This window comes from Ambystoma mexicanum, chromosome 6q (assembly GCF_040938575.1).
Source record: "Ambystoma mexicanum isolate Mex_15411 chromosome 6q, UKY_AmexF1_1, whole genome shotgun sequence".
In the NCBI taxonomy this organism is placed as follows: Eukaryota; Metazoa; Chordata; class Amphibia; order Caudata; family Ambystomatidae; genus Ambystoma; species Ambystoma mexicanum.
In genome coordinates, this window is record NC_090937.1 from 1531875666 (window position 1) to 1531899882 (window position 24217).

General features: G+C 49.2%; 1 protein-coding gene across 8 annotated transcripts in view; it reads right to left on the bottom strand.

Moving 5' to 3' along the window:
• Positions 1–24217, bottom strand: part of LZTS3 (leucine zipper tumor suppressor family member 3) — a 945160-nt gene that overhangs the window by 414705 nt on the left and 506238 nt on the right. The gene's annotated exons all lie outside the window — the stretch shown is intronic.

Sequence of the window (24217 nt, forward strand, 5' to 3'; positions counted from 1 at the left end):
GGGGGCATGGTGCCTGCTCCCGGGGGTGCTGGGCCTGGCCTGGTGCTCCGGGGGTAGGCATCATGACAGGTGTTGGGTGTAACACTGAGGCAATATGCCCAGAGGTGGCAGGCTGACCCTGTAGGTAACAGCCTGCCACCCAAGTTAAGGATCCCAGAAGAGCGATGGTCCCTTAACAACGGTGGTGGTAATGGTGGGCCATTACCTATGCGGGTCAAAGGGAATGCCTGCCCTATAGAAATAGCTATTAAAAAATAATCTGAATAAACCTTTGAAGAGTTCAGGGAAGATGTTGAGTGCGGGTCAGAATGCATGCCAGTGAGATAGGGACCCGCGTTGCCTCTAACTCTGGATATCATTGTGTATGGGCGTAGACTAGGTTGAACTCTCGATCAGTATTTCCATAGATTAAAGGGATGACATGTACCTTAGGAAACTATGGAGCTTTCAATCTAGATACATATTTGTGTGGATCCGAAAGATCTGATTTTTTCCCCATGGATACATCTTTGTATAGTTAAAGGCAAGAAGTGTTCCATGGGGACTATTTTGGGTTTGGCAGTGGATACATCTTTATTTGGGACAGAAGGTGCACTTAACACAGAGGAAGAGGTCTGTGTTTTGTAGAATTATGGATACACCTTTGGCTAGTTTAAAGGAAAGCCCAAGCCCACAGGAACCTGTATTTTGATTAACTCTGGGTAAATCCTTGTCTGGGTCAGAAGGATCACTTGTCACATAGCCAATGGAGCCCATAGGGCCTCATTATGAGTTTTGGGGTGCAGTAAATGTTTGGCAGTAGGTGTGTTACCGACACATTTTTGGCAATAGTGGTTTTACCACCAATTTTGTCACAACACTGAATTCTGAGATTGAAGGTGAAATGGAGGATTCATCTCCAGTATTGCGACAGGGTCAGGGTCATGACCCTGTCAGTGCTGAACAGTGACCCCTCTCAACCTGGGGTGGGGGGCCTTCCAGGGTGTATGCCAGAGCCGGTCCTTCCCAAAAGGCCAGCTGAGGGAGTTGGGGGGACCCGGTCCCTATCCCACTTGAGTGTGAATTGCTGGTACTACAGCAGGTCAGCCTTTTTTCTGGCCAGAGGTCTCATCCTTTTCAGTACAGTAAGACCCATTCCAGGAGTTAGGCATGTGTGGGCTGGGGTGGAAGGAGCCTCAGGAACCTCTCAGTTTCAACCATTTTAGTCATCCCAGACCAGTTGGTTAAAACACTTTAAATCTACTATCTTTGTGGATTTCTGCGGTCATCTCTGGCAAGCAAATAGCTGAATCCTCTACTTTATCTCTAAAAATCTGCTTATTTAGTGTAGCAGAATTACCGCTCACTCTAAACCTGGAAGTCCTATGGACTCCAAAAATGGAGATTAACACCACGTTGCTAAGTTGCACGTTGTAAATCTGCCGGATCAGGTGGTGGTAACCATAGAGCTGGGAGAGCTAGGGGTCTCATTGCAAGAGCTGAGCCAGAGCTAAGCTAAGGGGTCTGGTCTGGATTTCAGGGGGGCCAAACATGAGCCGAGCCAGGAATATGGCTGCATAAAATGGAGCAGACAATGCAGAGCAGCGGTGGGATTCTCAAGGGATGGTGGAGCGCGGAATACGGTTTGAAGAAGGGAAAATGGAACGGGGCTATGGAATAGAAAAGGCGGAGGCAGTGTTCGGGGTTGGGAATAAGTTCCTGTATGTTGTGGATGATGGCTCAGGCAAGAGAGTTTAATGGGAGCACAGGGGACAGGCCAGGAGGAATGGATAGTGTTGGACGGCAGCATATCACATATCTTGCTTCAAAGTGGCTGCTCTGCTCAACCCAAGCCATAACAGGATGTGCTGGGACCTCTTGTCTTGCTCAAGTGAATCCATGAGTGCCCCTTCAAAAGCAGGGTCAGGTTAGCAGTGCCGTTTTGACCTGGACTGACCCGAGTCTTACCTGGCGTTCCAGGCTCTAGGTAACAGTAAACGAGTTTGACGATAATTCCACAGAAATTCACAGAATTTTTGCAAACTCATAATGAGGCCCATAGTGTTTTCAGATCTAGCAAAGCATTGTAATATAATATTGTTTGGACCGACGGGAACACACTTTGGCAAGCCTAATATTTCGAAAGATAGTTGCACACGATTGCAAACCATTCAGCATTTCGCGATGTGTTTCTACAGCAACTTAAAATTGCCTGAGCACTCAATCAATAATGTGGGCCGCAGAACACACGCTTTGGCATATGGTATATGATAAGGTTTTTAACAACAACATTTTGGAAGCTTAATACTTTGTTCTTAGCCATAAGCTCATTCCCAACCCAACCAAAACATGTAATTTATAATTAAAAAATAAATAAATTTAACTCACAATAATGGCAATAGCGCTTTAAGGCCATATCAATGGTATACAGTGCTATACAAATGCCATATAACATAGCATAATTGTATGAAAGTATACACATTCTTAGCAGGATTATGCATACTTAAGAACTACATTCTGAAATCAAACCTTTCATCCCTTCTTTCATTTTTTGAGGGCCTTCGACCCATTACAGCCATCATTCTCCCCAATTTGGATGATATCTATGGCTCAGATTCATCTCACTGAGGAGGCCAGACAAGGCCGAAACACGTGCCTGGGGTTGCTGTTGGTACTCTTGTTCAGAGGAGAATTGCCTAGCATTTCGGTACTGGACTGCCCTTTTGAGCAGGACAAAGACTTATATGCAAATGGTTATTTCTCCTCTGTGAAGGGTGCATTGAGCTAAGACATGGGTGTAAACCCTCCTGAGTGGAAGAAATTCCATACAACAGGGTTTTTGACCCATGCTCATTCTCAGTCGAGGGGCTCCCACACTCCGTTGTATCTATGTATAGTTTCACTGCTAATCGTCAGGAGTGTGAGCCGTCTGAAAGTAGAGCAAAGCAGCTTAGTCTCTGGCTTCATCACTAGGTTGTACTGATATGGGCAGGGCAAGCGTCTATCATCTTCCTCTGCACTGTGGGTGCATTTAAAGGCCCCAAAGAGAAGTCCCTTTCACCTGAACCGCGGCATTTAAACACGGCAACCAAAAACGGCCTTGCTTTCCATTTATTTCACATGAGTGGCAAGAATTTCAACACTGAAACCAAAGACAGCCTTGCTTTACTAACCCTGTCACATGAATGGCAAGAAGTTATACACTGCAACCAAAAACGGCCTGGCGTTTGCTTTTAGTTGAAAGTAGGTGGTGGGCTTCACCCCAAATCCAATTTTCCCTCTATATTCCTACTCCTTGCCACTGCCTACCATTCAAAGGAATACAGTTTAATTGATGTTTTGGGGGTGAGTGTAGCAGGGGGGAGTGCTAAACCGTAGGTGCTATCACTTTTGTAGTAAATTGCTCTTTTTCTGTTTTGCCATTAAAAGTCTGAATTACTGTAATGGGATATGTTAACCTGGGTGTTTTGTAGAGATTATTGCATTTTGTGTTGCCCCAACTTTGGTGGCTGCTGTATCTTGATTATACTCCTTTACTTTGAATAATAAACCAATAAATATCTTACTGATACACACTGGACTGGTTGTTAGTTCATTGTGACACAGGGTGTTTGTGGAGGTTGGGTGCGAGACGGGTTGGCGGCCTACTCAAAAGAATCCGTAGTATATTCAAAATAAAAAGCACTTTATTGTGTGCCACATCGATTGTAGGGGAAGGAGTTCCATAATTGGCGTCTGCCGTGTAATACCTCTGAGAAAGTATGCTTGTTGCTGCTGCCTGTTACTGATTGTTTAAACATTCTGCTGTCACAGGAGAAAGATTTGACAAGCTCTTGCTGTAGCACCCCTTTCCCATCGGGCTGAGGATTATTGTAGAGTGCTGCTTTTTGTCTGCAACTTCCTCAGATTGAGAGGGATTCAGACCCTCTCCAAGCCAATGGACCTGCCTTGTGCTTCAGAAGCACCTTCATTAGCACCTTTGATGGGGGAGTCAGCCAATCAGGAGGCGCAAAACGCGGGCTGACACTGCTAGTGTTAGCCCGCGCTCCAAGCCGCCTGATGGCCGGTACCCCCACCCGCCATCTTCGCCCCACCGACCCTGCTTTTTTTCCCACCCTCCCCCAGACCCACTTAACTGATTGTTGTGACGGTAGGGCCCGCTGCCGCAGTTCCTGCAGCTCCTGTCCCTGCTATGTTTGGCTGCCATGGAAATGGTTCCTATTCCATGGCGGCAACATTGGTATAGTATTTTCTCTCCAATAACGGGACACCGCAAGGCGCCGCATTCATGGAGAGAAAACACTCTCCGTTTAAAATACTAAAAAACATTTGCACCCGTGTAGAGAACTACACGGTGCTAATGGTGATATTCCCCCCGGTGGTGGGCCGACCCTGTAGGTAACAGCCTGCCACCCTCGTTAAGGGACCCTTGCTGCACTTGGGCCCATAAGCTAGGCGGCAGTCCGCTACACAGCGAGTCGTCCCCATCACCTCGAGGCCTATCACCTCAGTGTAAGGGGGCGGGTTGTGCACATTTCTGTGCAGTGTGCACATCTCTGTTTCATACAAAATGTTTGCAAAAACGTGCTCCTTCTGGATGGGCTTCTTATGCGCCACAAGGGCTTGCATAAGTGCCAGGAGTATTTACAGAAGCCTGCCTTGAAGTACGTAATACTTTTGCATTTACCCCCTCAGCCAGGGCTGAAATGCAAAACAAGCAGTTAAAATAATTGGTATGTTGAGGCCTAGCTGCCACGTGCGCTTCCAGCAGCCAGTTTTGGCAGACGGCATGTGACCCACTGATGTCATCATGCATCCACTCCGCCAGCAACCCGTTCCTGGGATACACGCCAGAATACGCCAGAATACGCCAGTCTCAGGTGCCCATGGTGGGTTGGGTTGCCCAGCATTTGCTCACAGGCTGGCTCTCCCCCAAAAAACAAACCACCTTTCTGAGGCTGTAAGCCTCCATGCCGGCATTACTCTCCCGACCCTAAGTGGGCAGCAATAGGTCTAGGATGCCCCTGATTGGGGGAGCCACGGGCCAGCCGCACTGCACAAAAGGTAAGGCGGTAAGAATACCTTAATTGGTGAGGTTGGTGACGTGGGTGGGGTCATGGTAATTATCCTTGCAAAAATGCCCCTAGCCCTGCTAGTACAGCCGCAGAACTGACTTACTTTTGTCAGCAGAAACATCTGAAACCGAAACGCTGGAGTTTCAGTATTCATGAGTAGGAACCAAACGATTCTGTGAGCGCCTGTGAAGCACAACGAGACTGGAACAAGAACCAGCCCCTCTAAGTGGCGGAAACCACCACGTACACCGCCCACCCCTCTCTGTATGTATGTCAGAGTGGTCATACATGCCAACATTATCCATTCCATTCGGGAGATGCTAGGCCAGACCTCGGTTTAACTTAGTTTTGGTGCTTTCTGCTATTTTTTGCATTTTGCACCAGGGCGCAAGGTGGAGCGTGCAAAGTTTCAAAGGAAGATGCGATAAGGGGCGCAAGGTGTGTAAGAGAATGAGAAGGAAGCAGAATAGGGAGGAATCGATTGAGAGAGGGTGCCATCGATGATGAACAAGAGGAAATATGAAGGAGAAAGGAAGTGCGGAGCAGAGAGTGGAATGGGGTGAGAGGGGGTAGAGAGAGTGGAGGTAAAGTGGGTGTGAGGGGCAGAGAGAGTGGGGGGTGGGGTGCTTGGGTGGGAGCATAGAAAATGGGGGTAGGGTGGGTGGGGCTAGAGAGGGTGGCGGTAAATAGAGTGGAGGTATTGTAGGTGGATGGGGTGGAGAGTGGGGGTAGGGCAGGTTGCTGGAGGTATAGAGAGTGAGGCTAGAGAGGGTGGTGGTAGAGGGGAGGGGTAGAGACAGTGGGGGTAGGGTGGGTGGATGTATAGAGTTGGGTTAGGGTGGATGGGAAGCCAGAGGGAGCAGGGTGGGTGTCGGTAGAGAGAGTAGGGGTAGGGTGAGTAGAGAGAGTGGGGTAGGGTGGGTGGGGATAAAGGGAATGGGGGTAGGGTTAGAGCGAGAAGAGGTAGGGTGGGTGGGGGTAGAGAGAGCCGGAGTAGGGTGGGTGGAGGTAGAGAGCAGGGATAGTGTGGGTGGGTGTAGGTAGAGATGTGTGGGGTTAGAGAGCACAGGGGTAGGGTTAGTGGGGGTAGAGAGAGGGGGTAGTGTGTGCGGGTGGTGGTAGCGAAAGTGGGCGTAGGGTGTGAGGGTGGGGGAGATTGAGAGTAGAGTGGGTGGGGGTAGAGAGAGTGGGGGTAGGGTAGGTGTGTGGGGTTAGAGAGGGTGGGAGTAGGGTGGGCAGGACTATGGCAGATGGGGCTATGGTAGATGGAGTAGGGTGAGTAAGTGTGGGGTGGGTGGGGGTAGAAAGAGCGGGGGTAAGGTGGGTGCAGGTAAGGAGGGTGCTGTAGAGAGGGTGGGGTAGAGAGGGTGGGGGCTTGAGAGAGCAAGGGTGGGTGGGGGTCGAGAGAGAGAGGATGGTTAGGTGGGGGTAAAGAGAGCAGGGGTAAGATGGGTGGGAAGCAGTAGCAGGTGTAGTGTGGGTGGGGGTAGAGAGAGCATTTTAGGGTGGGGGGTAGACGGAGAGTGAGGAGTGTGGGTGTGTGGGGTTAGAGTGAGTGGGGGTATTGAGTGTAGAGATAGTGGGAGTAGGTTGGGTGGGGATAGAGAGCAGGGATAGGGTGTATAATTGAGGGTAGAGAGAGTGGGCGTAGGGTGAGTGGGTTAGAGAGAGCAGGGTAGTGTGGATGGGGGTTGAGAGAGTGGGGACAGTGTTTGTGGGGGTAGAGAGAGTGGGGGTGGGGTGAAGGGGGTAGCGATAATGGGGTGGGGTTTGGAGAGAGTGGGCTTTGATTGGGTGTTTGTGAAAATGCAGCCTCAGGAGGACAAACAAATCTGTCAAAAGTAGCCCAATTGTCCACATAAATAGCCCAAAATACCCCAACATGAAAGCACTGCGCAGCTGGGAAATGGAAGCCAGCATGGCTGTAATTTTAGGGGAGAAAGGGGTGTTTGTCCCCCCAACTTTCACTTTCAGCAAAGTTACTCCACTGGAAGCCAGGCTCCCCAGCTTGCTTGTAAACAAGCTGCTGATTGTTGCAATTAGTGTTAAGGAACTTCTCATTGGGTAGTATGGCGGAGCAGTTTTGAAAAAGAGTTTTGGAGGTTTCATTCCATAACATTGTCCGTTACTATGTCAACCCAATATACTCATTTTAGAACCCCCATCGCCCTCTCTCTCTTCTGTAACAATGGTTTTTGCAAAAACCAACCAGGCCAGGACTAGCATCTACGGAATGGAATGGATAATGTTGGCATGGAGCGCGAGATATTCAGGGTTGGCAGGAAAATGCTGCAGCATCAAGGAAGAAGCGCTAAGACTTCTGCCGTCCTCGCTTCCCTTGTGTGTTGACAGTGCTTCAGTCTGTATTACAGCAATTCCTCATGAAGACAGAATTTAAAACGAAGCAACATTTCTTATCCTGCTCTTCTGGGTTTTCTCAGTGAGACTCCCAAAGACGGAGGGCTACCCCTGGACACAGCTCCCGAGCTGCTTTGCTCGACCGGGTGCGCAGGCACAAGTCAGTGGCACATGTTAAGTCCCAGGCCTCAGCCAATGCGTCGGCGGGCCATAGGACTTATGAGCCATGGTCGCCAGGGCCTCGCTGCGCAGCTCCGGCGGGAGCAATGATAAGACGCGGACACTCTGGTGTGAAGCTCTCCTGGAACTGCACATGGTAGCGGGGGCGGGGCGTTTATTTTACTGGCATCTTACGTCACCGCGTAGAGGGACGTAAGGCGTACACAACTTTCCTCCTTTTTTCCCAACAAAGCATTAACAAACATACTATCTATTAAACAGTGTTCCAAAACTGTACTTTATGATGCCTCGGGGGCTGGGCTGTTACCACTCATAATCTTTGAGTCTTTCAGGGGGTCTGGGTGCAGTTCTTAGAGCATACCGTCCACCCCTGGGGGCTATCCTTGACTCCCATTGGGTTGCTCACCTTCATTGTTCATATCTGCCGCCTCTGGTTCGCACGGCGGCTCTTCCATTTCGCCTTCCATGGTGGCTTCTCCTTCCTGAGGGTGATGCTCCTCCTCAATTTGTGGATCTTCCTCTTCCGCTGGTTGCTGCTCTCCGTCCGTCCACAGATCTCTTGGTACTCTCTTGAACCATGATCTTGTGACCTGTCTTTGTCCCCTTGTGGCTGTTATCATGGTCCCTCGCCTTTGTGTTATGGTCCATGGGACGGAGTCCTATTGGGTGTCCAGCTTTGACTTGGATGGGTTCCTCACCATTACTACCTGATCACTGACTCAGTGATTTGACTTCCTGGCGTGTCTCTTGGTGCTAATGTGTTAATTCGCCACAGTCCTTCTTTGTTCGGTTCCTGCCCTGTTATACGTGTCCGTACCCCTGCTCGGATGGTGTGAATTGATTATGGTTCCATACATGATGTCCGCCGGTGGTATCCCGGTGGTGCTGTGGGGTGTCACTCTGTAGTTTCTTAGGAACCTATATAAGTCCACCATCCAGGGGCTTGAGTTGACATGGGAAAGGCGCAGTACTTTATTGAGGGTTTGCATGAACCTCTCCACGTCCCCGTTAGCCTGTGGCCATCTCTGCATTATATGATGGTACTGAATGTTGAGGTCGGCTAGATACTTCATGAATTCATCGCCATGGAACGGTGTTCCATTGTCGCTCCGGCTCCGCCGTGGGAGGCCATGAGTGGCAATTTTTTTTTCCATGGCCGGTATGACTGCCTCTGCTTCTGTGGAGGATACAATTTCAACCTCTGGGTATCTGGAGTGATCATCAATTGCCACTAACAGGTACGTGCCCTCCTGTATCTTGCAGAAATCGACGCTGATTGTGTCCCATCTGGGGGACCATCGCTCTGGCAACAGTATTGGTTCGGGATTCGGTGGGCACCGGTGATTTCACATGGGAGGCATGTCGTGATCAGCTGCTCCACTTTTTCGTCGATGCGGGGGAACCATACACAGTGTCTGATCCGGACCCTGGTTCTTACCATACCCTGGTGGCCTTCGTGTGCTAAAGCTACAACTCTGTTCTGCATGCTTGCGGCGATGACTATTCGGGTCCCTCTTAGTATGAGCCCTTCCTCCGTGATTGACAGGTCTTGCCTCACTGCGAACATGCCAGCGAGGAATTGTTTGGCTTCGGCAGTGCGATTGTGAATATTCTGTAGGAAGGATTTCCATTCACCAGAGATGATTGTGTCCTTTACCAGATCCAAAACAAAGAGGTGATGGCTGGAAGGTTTAGAATGAATCTTAACCAATGGCGTTGCTCTGGGCAACCCTCCAGACCACCGTTCTTCGCCTGCCAAGTCATTACAGAAGGGGAAAGACCATATGCAAATCAGGCTTAGCCCCACACCAAAAGGGGCAGTCCAGCCCGAACTGCTATGTCACATCCCTTCTGCACGAGACCACAAACATCCCCAAACATGTTTCACCCTTGTTGGGGCTCATCAGTGAGGAGTAGCTTGGGTCTCTAGGCCCAGCAGGCACGGGACCCACGTCTGGGCATTCCCGTGCCACTCGGGGTGACAAAGCAAAAACAAAGAGGTGATGGCTGGAAAGTTTAGAACGTATCTTAACCACTGGCGATTACCATATCACAGCATGGGTCGTCTTGCGTGGCCTCCGCAATGTCTTCGATGCCGATAGCTCTTGGCTTCATTGTGTGGACCACGTTGCAGATGTGTTCCTCCGTTTCCTCAGCCACGTGTATCTCCCCTGGCGTGGCTGCTCTTGGGTGCCTGGACAGAAAATCTGCTGGGTTCCCGCTGCCAGGTTGGTATGCCAACTCAAAGTCATACTGTTGTAGGTGGAGAAGCCACTTCCCTATTCTGGCTGGGAGGTGCGATGATGAGCCTGTGAATATGGGGAAGAATGGCTTGTGGTCCATGTATGCCTTGAACTTTCGGCCGTACAGGTGAAAATGGCGGCAGCCCCACAGTACTGCGATTGCTTCCTTTTCTATACGGGAGTACCGTTGCTCCGTCGGTGTCAAAGCGCAGGATGCGTAAGCGATCGGCATCGACTCTCCTGTGGCTGCTACTTGGATTAGTATTGCCCCTAGTCCCACGGGGCTGGCATCGACGTATAATTCGGTTGACAATGTGGGATTGTAGTATGCCATAGTGGTGTCGGCCGAGAGTGAGGCCTTGATATGTTCGAACGCTTCCTGGCAGGTGGGGCTCCAGACCTATTTTGTGCTGGCCTTAGTGAGCTTCCTCAGAGGTTCAGACAATGTGGCTAGGTTAGGGATGAATCTCCCACAGTATGTTGCCATCCCTAAGAAACTGCATACCTCTGTTGGTGTGGTTGGGGGTGAGGCAGCACGGATGTCCGCTACTTTTTGAGGATCTGTAGAGATGCCTGCGCTGTTATATGTTTATCCGAAGAACGAGATCTCTTCCTTTAGGAACTCACACTTGTCCTTGTGGATTGTTAAGCCTGCACTCTCTAGCCTGCTGAGTAGCATGTTGAGTCGTTGTACGTGCTCTTCCTTGTCCCCTGCATGGATGAGAATGTCATCGCTGACATTAAGTACCCCTAGGATGCCACGTATCACCCCCTGGATGGTTTGCTGAAACACTTTGGCCGCAGAGGAAATTCCGAAACTGAGTCGTTTGTATCTGCGCAATCCTATGTGGGTGGAGAATGTTGTGATGTACCTGGAATCCTGGAGGAGTTTCAGTTGGTGGTATCCCGCATTTAGGTCAAATTTTGAGAAGATTTTTGATCCTGTGAGATTCGCTATAATTTCATCGAGGGTGGGGGTGATGTGTCGCTCCCGCTTTATTGCTGCATTGGCGAGGCACATGTCAATGCATATTCTCACCTTGTCCGGTTGTTTGGGTTTTTTGGTTACGACCATGGGTGACACCCACGGTGTTGGTCTGGTCACCTCTTCAATAATGCTTGCGTTCTCAAGTGCCTGGAGATCCTTCTCAACCTGCTTTCTTATGTGGAACGGAGTTCTTCGATGGCGTACTGCTCCCGGTTGAACAGATTCATCAATGTGAAGTTTGATGGACTTTCCTTTTAGGCATCCAATTCCCTTTAGGACGTTCGGGTATTTCCCCAGAATGCTGTTAATGTCCTGTGTATCTGTTACCTCACAGATGAAATTTATGAGCCCAGGTCCTCCGCTGCGTCTCCGCTCGGTAGACACTCAATTCCTGTGTTCATGATGTAGACTTTAGACTGCAGTGACTTGTCACCTCTACTAAGGGTCGTTTGGAATAGTTCTATTATGGGCAGAGGAGCTTTGCACCCATATGCAAACAGCAGCGTGTCCATTGTTTTCAGGATTGGTGAGGGTCGTAGTTTCTTGAATGCGATCATTGGCATGACGTTGACGGACGCCCCAGTGTCTATGGTCATCTACGTTTCTTGGCCTTGAATGGCCACTAGGCATTTGCGTCTTCAAGGTCTTTTCACAGGCATCGCGCCTCTGTAGTCCAGTGCTGAGACCATGTATACCTTTTCCCCTTTTCTCCATTGCTCGTTTGCTGCTTCCTTGTGAGGTTGCGCATCGTTGTCCCCTTCCTCGTCGGTTGACGAGTTGACAGTCTCAACTCGGCGGGCACTGGCTTGTTTCTTCTTTTTCCCCGTGGTTTTGTCTTGAGACGTTTGGGGGTATTAGGGTGGCCCAGACGATCTGCATACCTTCGCAATGTGGTCTTTTCTGCCACATGCACCACACGTGGTGCCTTGGGTCAGGCAATTCCGTCTCCCATGGCAAGGACCTCCGCACCACCCACACTCAGTGGGTCCCGAGGTTCTTGGTTGCCACCGGGGCCACTGTCGCCATCATTAGTGCCGCTTGAAGTTTCTGATATGATATATGATATGATATGGCATTTGTAACGCGCCTATACACAAGTGTTTCAAGGTCGTGCCAATGTGCGCTGCTCTGGCATGTGACAATTCCCTCTGGCGCCCGAGTTCCATGATTCTGGTCAGAGATATTCCTTTTTCACTTAGCACCATTCTCCTTAGCTTCTCCGAGTGTATCCCATTGATGATCTGGCGTCGGATTTCTTTTTCGAGGTCAGCGAATTTGCAGGAGATTGCCAGTTTCCATAGTCTGGTGTGATAGGCGTCAAGTGTCTCGTCCTCGGACTGGATGGTGGTACAGAAGATTAATGTTTCATAGTCTGGATTCAGCTGGGGCAAAAAGTGGGCTGTGAGAGCATCTTTGGTTTGTTGGTAGACGTTGGAGCCATCTGCTATCGCCAGCAAGTTGAATATGCGTAGAACCTCATCCGCGACATTAAGGAGGAGGTGTGACCTCATTTTGCGAGATGTGTTAATGTCTTTGCAATCAATGGTCATCTCGAATTTCTGGATCCACAGCTGCCACCGGGGACCGACAGAGGAGAGGTCGGTGTATGGGTCGAATGGGAAGAGCGCCAACGACGTCCCTCCTTGTGAGCGCGTGTGTGGCGTGGATGGTGAAAGGTTGTCTGCCATTCTCGATGGTGTGCCGGGCCTGATAGTGGAGAGGCCACTAGCCATTTTCCTGTGACCTGGTGACTCTTTCTGCCCACGTGCACAGAATACCCCTTACCTTTTGTGGCCAGTGGATGTCCGAGCTTTCTTTCGTTTCCCGTGAGGTGCTTACTCCTGTGGGAGGTCCTATAGCAGGTGGCAGGCCGTTGGTTCATCCGGACGTTGGCCAGCTTGTGGTGGCCCCCTTGGTGCCATGCATTGGTAGGATGTTCATGTGGGCGATGTTGGGAGCTTCTCTCATGCTGTCATCATTATTGAGAAGAAAAATATATATATATTTTTTTGGGTGCTTCCAAAAATTGTGCCCGTGCTGAGGGCTCTATTAATTGGGCATCGCATGCAGCGTATCCCGTTATCTTGTCACCAGTGTTAAGTCCCAGGCCTCAGCCGATGCGTTGCCGGGCCGTAGGATTTATGGGGCCCTGGTCGCCAGGGCCTCGCTGTGCCGCTCCGGCGGGGGCAATGAAAAGACGCGAACACTCTGGTGTGAAGCTCGCTTGGAACTGCCCTTGCGTAGCGGGGGCGGGGCCTTTATTTTACTGGCGCCTTACGTCACCGCAAGCGGGACGTAAAGCGTACACAACAGCACACCCAGCAGAGTCATGATAACCGAAAGTGGACTGCTCTCATATATCACTACAGCCTCCTACAGCCACGCACTGTCATTTTATGCCAGCTATGGCCTCACGGTCCTACATATGTTGGTCATTCACATATTTTAAGTTTACATATATCACGTTAAAAATAATCAGTTGGAAGGTTCATCATGGCCTTATGTGCAGGGTCGGACTGGGCTATAAAATTGCCTCGGGCACCAATGAAAAAGTGGCCCACAGTTGCAAATAGCAATTAATTCCTTTTGTGACAGACTGTTTGAATGGTATCCAAGGGGGAGTTTTCACTAAAATATGATACAAATTGTACATTTTAAATAGTATTTATCCAGCAACACTGGTCAAAACTATTGGCCGCATAGTGTAGTAACTCATAAAACTGGCCGACATTGGCCAAAAAAGTGGCTCACTTTGAACAACAAAACTGGCCCACACCAGCATTTTGTCTTTTTCGTTCGGCCCTGGGCATATTGCCCAATACGCCAGTCCTATACTGCTTATGTTTATTATTCAATTACCTAAAATATCGACCGCGAATGAAGTAATCTTACTTTACACAAGACAATGAACTGTTGTCCCCCCTTGTCTGTCATCCCCCCTCTCTGTGTGCACTTTGGGCCAGGGCCTCCACCGACTCGCACATTGCCTTCTCTCTCACGCTCCTTTCATCCTGCACACCCACCAGCTCTCTCTGCTTTTATGCCAACCCTGCTCATTGATTTCAGCACCACGATGCCCCCGGGCTGCTTGTGTGCTTTATAAATGCAAAAATAAATAAAAAATGAATCAAAAGCTGATGATCTGCCATATTACTGCAGATGTGGCGAATCCCTGTTTGCTGGCCTCATGGGCCAAGTGTTTTCCTCATATACAAGGTACATCCCCAAATGCCCAGGTTGTGCCATCATACACGCAGCCCATTTTGAAATGCCCGATAACTGCCATGATATGCCACTCACAGGCTCTACGACTAAGCCAAGTGGATTCCACAAATTGTGTAACCCATGAACTAGTATCAAAGGTTTATTTGGGGTTGAGCACAATACCGGGCATCCTAAAAAGGATCATAATGGCAAAAGTATTGTTGAATCTAAAGAGTTGTCCAAAAGGATATCCTTAGTATCACTCACAGTGGGCCTCATTACAACTCTGCCGGTAGCCGTGCCGTGGAAAATGACAGGCTGTCGCCGGAGTTGTGCATTTTTTCCGGCACTTGTCAATGGGAATCACCGTAACATTACAGCCCCGGCAGTCCCTGATGCCAGGCGTCGGGAAAAGTTACTCCCGATTCCCATTTGAGTCCAAAAGGACTCAATGGAAATGGGGAAGACGGTGCTACCATCAAAATCTGCGAGCAGGTGCCTTTTTCCGCCCACCAGGTCAGACCTGGCGTGCATAAAGGCATCCGGCCCACAAACATTTTCTCTGCCGCTCCGGTAACAACGCTGCCGGTAAGCCTACCGGCACCTCTGTTACCGGACCGGCACGTTGTAATGAGGCGTAGTGTCTTGTACAGAGATGCTCCGTGCACCAGAGTTGTGGTGGGTAGGTGGCCTTCCCGAGGGGGCCACTGACAGGAGGGCATTGCTAAGACACCTCGAGTATTCCTGTTGCCGTGGGTTATTCTTACAGAGCAGATTCCACAGTGACTACCAAAGTTGGGGCAGGCCTGGAGGGTGTTTAGGTGCTGGATAGGGATCTGGCACACCTCGCCACCTTAGGATCCTGACACCACACCCCGTCTTTTTCTCCTCACCAAGGTACAGCTCAATCGTGCATATTATCCTGGCACTGACTGTAGGGTAAATCATGAAAAAAAGTACAATAGATGCAAGTCACCATAAGTGAACAGCATTTCCCAATGCATTATCATGCCAGTCCCTGCAATAAATGCCAGTATGAAAAACATGTTCATGTTGGCTGTGCGCATACATTTCTATGCTATCGCCACCAACATATGCTAGTATTCCCATATAAGACCATACTCATGTTGGCTTTTAGATGTTCTTGTATATTATCATCACTAGCACTGGGCACAAAACGGCCTTACCAATACATGCCAGTACTCCTATGTAAGAACATGCTCCCATTGGGTTGGCTATTAAAAGTTACAGGTCATAATACTATAACCTGTCCAATCTGGTTCAAATGTAACCACACTAGACCCATTGAAACACTTATGCGTGATTCATCGTTGATGTACAGTTAATAAAAAGTCATGACACAGTAAAAAAATGTACAGGCCGCTACACCAAAACATCAGTCTAGTGAGGTAATACTTCTTATCATGATTGCTTTTTAAAAGATGCTGAGTAATAAATGTCATACCACGGTAAGCAATGGCTAGACTGACAGTACCAAAATGCCCGTCTAGCCAGGTAATGACACTCATGAACTTGGCTTTGCCCGAAAATGCCATTAAAACATGCAAAGTCAATAAAGGATGTGTCAAAATGCTCTAGTGAGCCCCAGTCTTCCAAGGTCTTACACACACAAGCACACATGCATCCCCTTTCACCCACCGGTCACTCACCCATACATCCCCTCCCACATTCATTCACACTGAATTCACCACTCAGGCACACAACACAACATTCGAACACACACTATCGCATTCATACTCATTCACTCACCTGTCATTCACTCTTACCTTCTCTTACAACCACTCATTGCATTCTCCACATAGGCACACACCCACCTACAACATTCAAAAAACACACCATCACATTCATACTCATTCACCCACCAGTCACTCACTCATAACTTCTCTTACATCCACTCATTGCATTCTCTCCTCGGCACACACCCACCATCACATTCATACACTTTCACCCACTAGTCACTCACACCTTCTCTTACATACACCCATTGCATTCTCTACATAGGCACAAAGCCACCCACAACATTCAAAAACACACCATCATATTCCTACTCATTTACCCACCAGTCACTCACTCACACCTCCCCTTACATCCAGTCATTGCATTCTCTACACAGGCACACACCCACCCACAACATTCAAAAACACACCATCATATTCCTACTCATTTACCCACCGGTCACTCACTCACACCTTCTCTTACATCCACTCATTGCGTTCTCTACACAGGCACACATTTACCGGCCCAGAACATTAAAAAACACACATCACTCATCAATCGCCCACCAGTCTCTCACACCTTCTCTTAAATCCATTCATTGCATTCTCTACACAGGCACACACCCACCCACGCAGAACATTCAAAAACACACATCACATCACATCACTTCTCATTCACCCACACTACATCCACTCATTATATTCTCTGCACATAGGCGCACACACACCCACCCACCAACCCAGAACATTCAAAAATATGCATCACATCACTTCTCATTTACCCACCATTCACATACATACATCTGACACGCACTTCACACATGCAGCAAAATACACATATATTTTTTTAAAAGCCTTCTTACCTTTTTCTTACAGCTTCGGTCCATCCTTCCAGGCCATCCTCGGCTCCTCTGTGCTGCTCACAAACAGGAACCAGGAAGCTTTGAGAACATCCTGCTTCCTGTATGTGAGCTGCAAGGAAGCCGAGAGAGAAGGCGTTGGAGTTGAACGTGGCATGTGACATGTGCCACATGCCACGGTCACTTCCAACCCTTAATGAATGCATCCCCAGCCCAGCCTTCACTCTGATGGGTGAGGACTGGGCCGGTGACCCACCAGACCTGGTCTGGCGGCCCTCCTCTCTCACACCGCGGGAGGCCCCGCTACATCAGGAGCTTCCGGTTTTCTTATTTTTCCCCCAATTCTTTTTTTTTCATTTTTTTTAATTATTCGAAAAAATGATTGGGGTCGCAAGGGAGTCCCCAGGGGTTGCAAACTGTTGTGACCCATGGCGACCCCCAAATGATGTCCCTGGAGTCACGTCCGCTGCACGGTGCTCTGCTCCTTCAATGTAGAACAGCGAATATGCTATCATTGGACTCATCCTCGCTAAGTGCTGCAACAATAGCGCAAAAGAGCAAATACCGTGGGTCTTGGTACACTGGCTGTGAGGATGTTACAATGTTATACTGAGTTCAAGCCATTAGTGGCTGCAAAACCAATGTGGCAGTCCTCTGTTCCCAGACACCAGCACTGTGGGGAAGGCAAGGGATCCTCCTCATAGTGGCCATGGACCCCACATAATGTAGCAGTAGTGGGACCCGCACCCCTGATTCAGCCACATACAACTTAAGGGCTACACAGGAGATCTGGTCACACCTCATATGCAGGTGTGGCAAAGTCATGTGTAAGGATATGTTAGGAGAGGATTGGCAGCTTCATGGGGCCAGGAGGAGGCAGCCATCTTGCAATGTGCCCCTTTGTGCACATACAGGTAGGATCCCCCATACCCATATTCTGCCTTCTGCCTCAATACCCATACATCATGGGGTACCACAGAATCCTATATGCCAAGGGCAGAGATGTGGGGAGGGTGTTAGAACCCCTGCAGGGGGTACACGAACAGCAGCGGCAAGGAGAAGTGAACACAGATTGTACAGCACATAGACAAAACATGTGCACGCCCATTCGTGCAAGAGAAGCAAAGCTCGGTGCACAGCTTCACATACCCAGGGACAGCCAACATATGCCAAGGGCATCGTCATATGCCAAGGTACTGCCATCTTTAATGATGCAGTGCCCAGGTCCGATTATTAAATCCTAAAGAGCAAAGCCAGTTACCCACCCGGGGCAAACGTTGGCTGTTATCATGGAGATAACGATTGTACCTGAATGTGTAGCTGTACTGCCCATGGCCATGCTATTCCCTATGGACGTTCCCATTCAGTTCCTGGCCCCTCCCTGCCCAAAACACCTCCTCATGGGAACTCTTCCAGCTCGCTTTATTCAAGCCTTACCATCAAGCTTATGTACTCAAAGTTTAGTTGCAGGAAACACTGGGGAGGAAGCAATCTTCCCCATTTCCTCCGCTTGCTGGAGGGAAGGACTCATTTTTGCAAGATCTCATAACATTCTGTTCTGGTAAGATCCTTATGGGAAAATCCATAAGAGGTGTTTATCTGGAAATCTAGCACGTGTCACTGGTGCCATTTGGGCTGGAAAGGAAAGGACAATGGGAGGCTTCATGGCGACCTGGCAGCCCCTGGCAATCCTATCCTCCTGCTCAGTGCAGCTGAAGGAAAGAATACTCCCTTCGTACCAACTGCAAGTAAGGCGCTGCTAGGTGGCAGAGGAGAGAAACGTTCTCCTAACCTTTAGCAACTGGGGTTGAGTGGGAAGGATTATGGAACAAATTAAAGTAAACATGGCTAGCGAAATAAAGTAAAAACAGCGCTAAGGTAGCCGTGTGTGTACTCTAATCAAGGTTAACTCTGATCAAGGGTCAGGTCCCGAAGAAAAAGATCAGAGGATGGAAGTGAATGGGTAACGGTAGCAGCTCATGACTGCTCCATGACATCCAGGCCCCTCTACTCTGTGATCAGTATCCCTTTAACTTCAGATGGGGAGCAGGTGCAAGTGGTTCTAGGTCACCAGGCCTAAACCCGCCCACCTGGTGCCTTCCTGGCTGCTCTTTTTCCCTACTTAAGGAGCCTTCCAGCCTCTTTTCCTTTGCAGATGTGGAGCAGGTTGCAAGTGGACCTAGGTCACCTGGCCTAAGCCCCGCCCACTTGGTGCCTTCTTGGTTGCCGCTCTTTCTTCCCACTTAAGAATGCCTAAGCCCCGCAAACCTGGTGCCTTCCTGGTTGCTGCTCTTTTTCCCTAATTAAGGAACCCGCCAGCCTATTTTCCTTTGCAGATGGGGAGCAGGTGCAAGTGGATCTAGGTCACGTGCCTAAATCCCACCCACCTGGTGCCTTCCTGGTAGCCGCTCTTTTTTCTGATTTAAGGAGCCCTCCAGCCTCTTTTCCTTTGCAGATGGGGAGCAAGTGCAAGTGGATCTACGTCTCCTGGCCTAAGCCATGCCCACCTGGTGCCTTCCTGGTTGCTGCTCTTTTTACCTATTTAAGGAGCCCTCCAACCTCTTTTCCTTTGCAGATGGGGAGCAGGTGCAAGTGGATCTAGGTCACCTGGCCTAAACCCCACCCAACTGGTGCCTTCCTGGTTACCGCTCTTTTCCCCCACTTAATGATGCCTAAGCCCCACCCACCGGGTGCCTTCCTGGTTGCCGCTCTTTTTTCCGACTTAAGAAGCCCTCCAGCCTCTTTTCCTTTGCAGATGGAAAGCAAGTGCAAGTGGATCTAGGACACCTGGCCTAAGCCACGCCCACCTGGTGCCTTCCTGGTTGCCGCTCTTTTTCCCTATTTAATTAGCCCTCAAGGCTCTTTTCCTTTGCAGATGGGGAGCAGGTGCAAGTGGAACTAGGTCACCAGGTATAAGCCCCACCCAACTGGTGCCATTCTGGTTACCGCTATTTTCCCCCACTTAACGATGCAAAAGCCCCACCCACCTGGTGCCTTCCTGGTTGCCGCTCTTTTTTCCTACTTAAGGAGACCTCCCGCCTCTTTTCCTTTGCAGATGGAGAGCAAGTGCAAGTGGATCTAGGACACCTGGCCTAAGCCATGCCCACCTGGTGCCTTCCTGGTTGCCGCTCTTTTTCCCTATTCAAGGAGCCCTCAAGCTTCTTTTTCTTTGCAGATGGGGAGAAAGTGCAAGTGGACTTGGGTCACCTGGCCTAAGCCCCACCCATTTGGTGCCTTCTTGGTTGCCGCTCTTTTTCCCCACTTAAGGATGCCTAAACCCCGCCCACCTGGTGCCTTCCTAGCTGACGCTCTTTTTCCCTAATTAAGGAGCCCTCCAGCCTCTTTTCCTTTGCAGATGGGGAGCAGGTGTAAGTGGATCTAGGTCACCTGGCCTAAGCCTCGCCCACCAGGTGCCTTCATGGCTGCCGCTCTTTTTCCCCACTTGAGGATGCCTAAGCCATGCCCACCTGCTGCTTTTCTGGTTGCTGCTCTTTTTCCCTACTTATGGAGCCCTCCAGGCTATTTTCCTTTGCAGATGGGGAGCAGGTGCAAGTGGATCTAGGTCACCTGGCCTAAGTCCCGCCCATCTAGTGCCTTCCTGGTTGCCGCTCTTTTTTCCCTACTTAAGGAGCCCTCGAGCATCTTTTCCTTTGCAGATGGGGAGCAGGTGCAAGTGGATCTAAGTCACCTGGCCTAAGCCCCGCCCACCTTCTTAGCCATGCCTCTTCCTTTCTGCTCTTAACTCTTAGATCAAGGGCGTCTCTCGCCCGGACATCCGAATCAAAGGTCAGAAGAAGAAAAGGGCATTTCCTCTTTGGACCTTTTCGGGCCAGCAGGACCCAGGGCCTGAACCCCTGCTCAGACAGCAGGTAAGTATGCACCACCATGTGTTTACTCCCTCTGACCCCAAAGGCCATCCCCACTATCATCAGGCAACGGCAACATCAACTTCTCTGTTGCTGGGGTGAGGACAGGTGCTCCTTGGCACACCCCCTTCCTGGTCCCCTGGGATGTTGTTGATGCTCCCACCCCTTTCCTGGTCTCCCGTGATGTTATTGTGCCCCCTCACCTGTGATGTCCTTGTGCCTCCCCTCCGGCCCCACACCCCTTTCTTGCCCACCCCTTCCTTGTCCCTCATTATGTCCCCCCTGCTTGCTAGCTCTCTTCTTCCCTCTTCCCTTATCCTTTCGGCCGCCCCCCTCACATCTTTCCTCGATTCACTATTGTCTCACCATCACCGACATGTTGTCAACGCTTGGATTTAACTTTATGGACACATTGACTTGGTGTTTCACTTTCTCAACTCTCATGCTGGACCTCCCTGAGATCTCGCACTCAGGGTGGCCCTCATTCGTGCTGTGCCCTTCTTGATTCCTTGCCTACATTCTCTGTTCCCTGCAACATCATGTGTTTTACTGACCTCTGCAACTGTATTCACTCTCCGCCATGCTTCTCTTCTCTTTTTCACTTTTTATTCTCTGTTCTCTCGTCCTCTCCCTTAACCCCCCTTTCTTTTCTATGCACTTATTCTATCAGAATTGTCCCTTAACTTAGTATGATAGCAACGTTTGTCTCTCGCCCCATACTTATTCTCACCCCCCTTGCAGCACTATCTGAAATGTCATCTGGCCTAGTACGAAAGTGGCATGTTTTGTTCCTCTCCCTCCTTCTCATCCCTTCTCCCTCTCCTCTTGTAAAATTCCGGCTCTACCAGAAATGTCGTCAGGCCTAGTACGGTAGTCGCCTGTCTGTTTCCCATTCCTTTCTATCTGTGTCTTTGCACGTGCTCTATCTGAAATGTCCCCAGGCCGAGTACGATAGTTAATTTCACATTCTTGTTCATGGCCTGTAAGAAAGTCATTGTATTTTTCTCTTGTTCCCTCCCTTTCCGAGAAGCGCTTTGAAACACAGGCCCTATATAAATAAAATATCATATCATAATCACCATAACAATGAGGTGTTCTAGGTACAGAATGTTGTGGTTCCCTTTATTTTGATAGAAAGCAGCATTTTAGTGAAGTTACATTTCAACTTAACATATAATACATTCTCTTATTAGTGAGTATCATTTAGCTTGCATTTATAGTACATATTTAACCCCCAGGGATGTGCATGCATAACAATTTTAGGTTCTGTAGCCTGACCCTCTGAGACGTACAGAAAACATTCAAAATTATGAACTGAGATGTTTCCTTGAAACCATGCTCACAGACGACATTCTGCTTGCACTGCTACCGGTTTCACAAATCGCAGCTTTATCTGCATATATGAGGAAGTGCTGCCATCTACTGCTAATGCAGGGTGCTAACATATATATTGCCAGGCTCTGCCACAACATATAGACCAGTAAATTGGATAGGTAAGAAGGATGCTGTCCACTGTTGGCTTACAAGTGAAAAGATGATTTGTGTGGAAGGCGAATCAGAACTCTGAGCTGACACGTTATGTGAATGTTGTATAGCGCACCTCTGCCATTTACACAACCTTGCGGCTTTGACAATGCTCTTGTGCAATGGCTGCATCCCTGGGCTGTGGTGGCTCTTGTGCGATGGCTACATTCCTGGGCTGTGGTGGCCTGACGTGCTTTGTATATTTTGGTAGGCGAGTGCACAGTCCTGGTAGAGGGTCAGAATCGTAGCTTTCTTCTATAAAGCGATGCACGCGTTCTGGAGCACTAGGCAACTCTTTACTTTGAAAGATCTAAAATACTGGAACACTCTCCGGGAGGAACTTAGACAAATGGATATACATTGGCCTTCCAGGAGCAAATTCAACCTTTTTTGTAGTGATATCTGGCTCTGTGAACACTATTTGACATGTACTACTTGTTATTGCTTAGCAATGCTCTGGGATACTATTTGCTCTTTACAAATACATTATGGATGTGGATATTTCTTCGACAACACTTTCCAGTCCAGGTTTGTGAGTGTGTGGGAACCAAAAGAGGCCCTGGAAATGACCTAAATAGCTTGGGGGGGGCCGAGGGTGGGGAGGTGGACGGGGCGGGAGGGGTTACGCAGGAAGTGGCCCACCCTGACTACTGCATCTGAGCTGGCTGCATGTAGAAAGTGAAGCATTCCTTTGTTACAGACAAAGGAATGCATATTGCAAAAGCAGCCTCTCAGATGCTGTAGTGAGACACACAGCCTGTTCCCAATGCCCTTGATTGTTTTTACACAGTATGTGCGTAACATTTCAGTGTTAAGTTTAAACATGGGTCATTTTTCTTCTGAAGGCCAACACAAAGCATCAGTTAGCTGACCAAACTTACGCATTCATTCAAGAGAATTAACATGCCACACAGAGAAAGCTTTTAAACTAAGTTCTTTATTTTCATGTCTTTTTATTTGAGACACCAAAACATTTCTTTTTGGTGTATTACTTTTTAGTTACATATGGCGCATGCCTGGGAAGGTTAACTGTCATTTTCCTGTTTTTGTTTCTCTGCTTTTCTTGCAAGCTGTTTCTCTGTTTCCTGTTGCATCTGCCGCATTTTCTCCCCGTCTAGGTGTTGTTTAGGCCTCATTCCCTTTTCTCTGCTGTCATACTTTTTTTCCTCTAGGTGAATGTATTGGCCTCTATCACTCTGCCTTGCATCTCTTATGCAGTGATATCTACTGTTGCCCTCCAGGCTTTTTCCTCTCTTGGTTGAGATGAGCCTGGTTGGCTCCTATCGCATTCTCCATGCACTGCCTGTTGCTGCCCATGCTGCTTGTCTCTGTCTGTGCTCTGCTGTTGCCTGTTGCTCCCTCTGTTACCCTCCTCCCTTGTTCCCGCCCCTCCTTGTGGAACCTGTGTGGCATCATCTGTGCAGTGTTTCCTTCTCTTCTCCTCCTCTCGCCTACCCTTCCTCTTCTCTCTATCACACCCACTCTGGTGCTCTCAATTTCCCCCATCTTCTCTAACTGCTTTTCTATCTCCTATCCTTCCATTCTCACTAAGTCTGGAAGGAAGAAGCTCAAGAAGGACACCTCGGTTTCCAATCCAGGTCTTCCCATCACTGACACCTATGTCTGTGCCTCCTTCTGACAAACTCACACCAACATTCTCTTTCTCGTTCCTTTGCCCGACCTATGGACCCTTCATATGGTTGCACTTCTCTCTTATTCCTCCTTCTCTCCTATTGATGGTGGCACCCGGTGGGCGGTCCTCAATGCCACCTTCCAGTCATCTAGTGTCATTATTAATGTATATTTAAATGGCACTGTCATGGTCCAGGGCCCTCAGCCCAATCTCCTTCTATATGATAAGCGCCTCCCCCGGCTCATCAACTTCCTTCCTTTTGCTATTCCTTCTACCACTTCTCAGGCAACTCTGCCTCCTCCTTCCACCGCTCTGACTCCCTTTCCATCCACTACATCTTTGGGTCCTCTGCCACTTCTGTCCTCTACCTCACAAGCCCCCTTGCCATCTCCTACCTCTATGGCTACTTTTCTGGCTTCTCCTTCCAACTCTATGGCTCCTCTGCACCTTCCGTTGTGGACTCCTCTCCCCTGCACCCCTCATCCCCCCGGAGGCCTTTCAAAAGTGGCTACTCTCAACTCTCGCTCTGCTGTCAAACACGGCTCTGACATCTGCCACCTCCTTGAATTCT